The 4,416-nt window shown below is 37.8% G+C and overlaps 1 protein-coding gene across 1 annotated transcript in view; it reads left to right on the top strand.

The window, feature by feature from the left end:
• Positions 1-4,416, top strand: part of CEP44 (centrosomal protein 44) — a 46,481-nt gene that overhangs the window by 41,525 nt on the left and 540 nt on the right. The window lies entirely within an intron of this gene.

Below are 4,416 nucleotides of genomic sequence, written 5' to 3'. Positions count from 1 at the left end.
GAGTATGTGTTTTTATCTTCAGGCATTATCTTTGCCTGAGTTATTTGGAAAGCAGGATTTAGCACACTTGGACTCTCATCCTAGTCACACCCCTGGCCACTTCCCTTTGGGACCCTTTTCCTAGAGTCTTCCTCATGGAACACTCCGTCCTTTCATTCTAATCCGGGCTGTCTGCTTTCGAGGCCCACTCCAAAGCTTTTATCATGGAATGCCCCTGGTCTGCCTCCAGTGATTAATGTTTGCTCCCGCGACTCTTGGATCCCGTGACTCTTTGCTTGCTGTACCCTGACATCTTAGTAGAGGTCATCTTCTAAGTCCAGAGTTCCTCCAGAATTCTTCCTGGAATCTCTGCCTAAACTCTCCTGTTAGCTCTCCTAACACATCACTTTTCCTTCCTGATTCATAGGCAGCACTTGTTCATCTGACTTGTTAAAACTTCTATTAAAGGACCCTCACTCCAAGTGTTTATTCTTATAGGCTTGTAGCTTTCATCTTCCTTATTGTCCTATTGAATGGGGATGAAAAAATAGTGTGCTTTCTTAAAAGTCCAACTTCGTTGACTTAAGTATGCTTACCAGGTGTTTGGGTTTTTGTTTGGTGGGGGGCAAGGGGGATGACATAGTTTAAGATTTGGGGAGAAAAAAATCAAACACTACACAAATGTACAATAGTTCAAACTTTCTTTCCTCCTATAGTCTGTTACTTCCACACATATGTAAAGTATTCTAAATTAGAATGGTGAGAGGGCAAAATATTGGGTGAGTGTGTACAATTTAAGAGCTAGCTGGACAAGGCAAATAAGATAGTCTTTTGTAGGGTCGGTAATAGAGAGGCACAGCGTTCCACATAAAATCAAACGCCAAACTCACTGCCCTGAAATAAATCCTGACTTAGCAACTCTCTGGGACAGAATCCTTTTGGATTTCCAAGACCTTCAACTTTTATGGGAGTCGACAGCCTCATCTTTCTCCTGAATGTTTCATATAAACTAGGGCAATGTGAAAACAGTATAAATTCTAAACCTGATGAGGTGCTGGTTGTCTATACTAAACTGAACTATGCCATTCATTTAAGTGCACCAGGCAGGCCAAATGTGATGGAGAAAGGGGAAATAATGGGAATAATATTAGTTCATTCTTTTAGCATGTCACACTGACAGTAGATTAATGGTATTAATTACATTAACCACATCTTATAATATGCTTGTCTCTAGGCCATATGGAATAGGATTTGGCTTTATCATTGCATCTGTTGACTCCAAATTGCTAATATGTATTTTTCTACATGATTTTCCTTGAATAAAATTCACTTTAATTTTTATAGTCATATTGAAAGTGGAAAACATGTCCTGTAATGATCTGTGTCTAAAGTGACAGATATTTTATATATGTCACATTTGAGCCAATTAATGCAAAGTAGGCATTAATCACAATCACTTACTGTTTTGATTCAAATGGTAACTTTCTACCAAGGGCTAGTAAGAGCGTGCTTTAGGCTTGAGAAACTTATTAAAGTTGAGAACATCAAACTTACGCTATGAGTTTTTGGAATAATGAGATGAATTTTTTTTTCCAAATTAGAGAAATAACAATGCCTAGGTTTTAACCTGGAGTCTTCCTGGGATTGGTCTAGAATACACAATGACATTCCTCTCCAATTGGTCTTCCAGTCAAAGCACTCTATCAAGATGTTGAGCCAGTATTTCTTGTGTGGGACAAAGTTCTTTGGAATTTATTGAAAGTGGAAAACTAATTATTTTGGGCACAGAGGACACTTCTATTAATAGAAACACTTCTAGATAAGACTGACTTTTAAAAGCCAGAACTAATTTTTAGGTGGGAGGAGGGAGGCGGGGGCAATTATTTTAAGAAAAATATTGTCACCTTTTTTATTTAGTATTTTCAATAAGCACAAATTGGGTTGTTATATGTATAATAAATTAAGTGTTTAATTATAGATTCTAACTTTCAAGGAAGAATTGCACTAGAATTGGTTTAGAACTCTTGCTTTATCATATACAGTTTGATTTTGTGGTCTGGCAAATGCTTAATAGCCATCTATCTAGTACACATACCTTTCCACAGCTGGATTTTCAAATAAGATTATAAAATTTGTATGATAGAACTATCCTGAAAATAAATATGTCATCAGGTTTTGCTTTATTTTATGCATTTATTCTGAATAGAACATAACTTAGTACAAATATGGGCTCTACTCCTAAGACATTTTGCCACAGCTATTCAAATATTGCACTGTTTGAGATTGGGGAAGGTGATTTAGAAACACCTGGGTTGAATATGTACAACCGTCCTTTAAATCCTAACAGTCTTGCAGTTTTATGGTCCTTTTGGGGAAAGACAGGAACTGCATTAACACTTGTTCGTGTAGCAGGTAATGCGTGGCTCAGAAAGGTTTTACAAAAATCTGAATATTATACAAAAGCAAACAAAAGGAAGATTTAAAAGGGTTTAGTCAGTGTTTATAAATTTAGGAATATATTTTTATATTTTGGGGCTTGGAGTATGAAGAAAAGCTGCATTTGAATAAAATTCTAAATAATATAAATAAATGGATGTTGTTGTTTGTCATAACATTTAATGAACATAGGTGCCAGCTAATGGTGTTCTTTCCATCCTTTGCTCATCAAGAAGATCTTTTCAACCTCCTTTCTCTCTGTTGTGCTCTTGGAACTTCTGTCTTCTTAATGAGATTATTCCCATGTTTTCTTCCCTTCCTCAGCAGGGCTGGTGGGAGAGGGGGTCAGAAAAAGCCTACTCTGTTTAACAGGAAAATATGAGACCATCAGGTCTCCTCCTCTGGTTGGTAGCAAGATTCTTCCCTAGCAGCAGCCATCTGGAGGAACAATTCTGCCTGTTGGTTCAAGTCAGCTTTCCACCTCTGGTGTCAGGAAGAGCCCCTGTTGGATCAGTGGGGCAAGACTAAAGCACTGTCGTTTGTGGAATAATATTATTTTCACAATGGGGACTTACTTAAGCTGTCATAAAAAAGGGCCCCTGATGGCTTAGTGGATAGTGGTTATGCACTGGGCTATGTTCCAAAGGTCTGAAGTTTGAAACCACTGGTTGCTCCTTGGGAAAAAGGCTAAGCTTTCTATTCCCATAACAGTTACACTCTTGGAAACTCACAGGGGCAGTTCTATAGGGCAGCTCTGAGTCAGATGGCAGTGAGGCCTTTTGTTGTTTTAGATCAGATAATAAACATATTATCCATGTCATCTGCTCCCCTTCTGAAAAAGGGTCCTGAGAAGAAGCCTTGTTATCAGTAAAAATAATAAACAAACAAATAGATAACATATTTGAGTACATACTCTATGCTAGGCAGACTGGTCTACCTATATTATTTTTATCTTACAATTCTATAATTGGTATTCCGTTTTACTGACAAGACGTGTGGAAAAGAATTTCACCTTGAACAAAGAGAAGTGTTTCTCTTTACCTGTCTGGAGGTCATCTACACCGTACCTGGTAGAACTGTCTCTGTTCAGGATGGAGGCTAGCCACACTTGACAATCGGATCATGTCAGATCAACCACGTGATTCAGCGTGGGATCATCTGTATCAGTCTACGTGATGACAAATTCAACTGCATGGGTAGTCAGTGAATCAATCATACCTATAAAATGAAGCTCCAATAAAAATCCAGGACACTAAAGTTCAGATGAACTTAACTGGTTGATAATATGTTGTGGGTGTTGTCACACATTGCTGCCAGATGGGTGATATGTCCTCAAGCAATAGTGTTGTGTTTAGAAACACAGTTTAAATGCACCTGTGTTGTTTCTCTTTGATAAAATAGACCAAAAACAGCATATCTTTCAATGATTTCTTTGAATTTTTCTAATAAATTACCAGCATTTTGAACTGGTTTATTCCAGTTCTACCCCTTCCAACAATATGTATTTCCACTCCAGATATACTCAATCAGAATCTAGAAGTGAATAGGATCCCCAAGTCTATACGATTGATAAGAAGAGCCTGAGGATATTATTAAACTTCAGTGTATCTGGGGTGGAAAAACAAATTCTTATCAGATCAAATCACAATAAACCAGTCAGAAGCCCTGTAAATTATCAAAACTGGTGGTTTAGGGAATTCCCAGACTTGAAATTTTATGTTAGTAACAATGGAATGTTTTCATACATATATTTATGCTGATTTTCCATTTGAATGTCTTTTGTGAAGTGTCTGTTTAAATATTTTGCCCCTCTTTTGTTTTTGCATTTTCTTTTTTTTGTGAGTGAGAGTGAGGCAGTGAGAGAGTGAGGCAGTGAGAGAGTGAGGCAGTGAGTGAGTGAGACAATGAGAGTGAGGCAGTGAGTGAGACAATGAGAGAGTGAGGCAGTGAGTGAGACAATGAGAGAGTGAGGCAGTGAGTGAGACAATGAGAGAGTGAGGC

Source organism: Echinops telfairi, unplaced genomic scaffold (assembly GCF_000313985.2).
Source record: "Echinops telfairi isolate 266 unplaced genomic scaffold, ASM31398v2 ScPeMD7_9;HRSCAF=40, whole genome shotgun sequence".
NCBI classification, from domain to species: Eukaryota; Metazoa; Chordata; class Mammalia; order Afrosoricida; family Tenrecidae; genus Echinops; species Echinops telfairi.
Note: the sequence above shows the minus strand (reverse complement) of the source record. Positions and strands in the feature narration are given on the sequence as shown.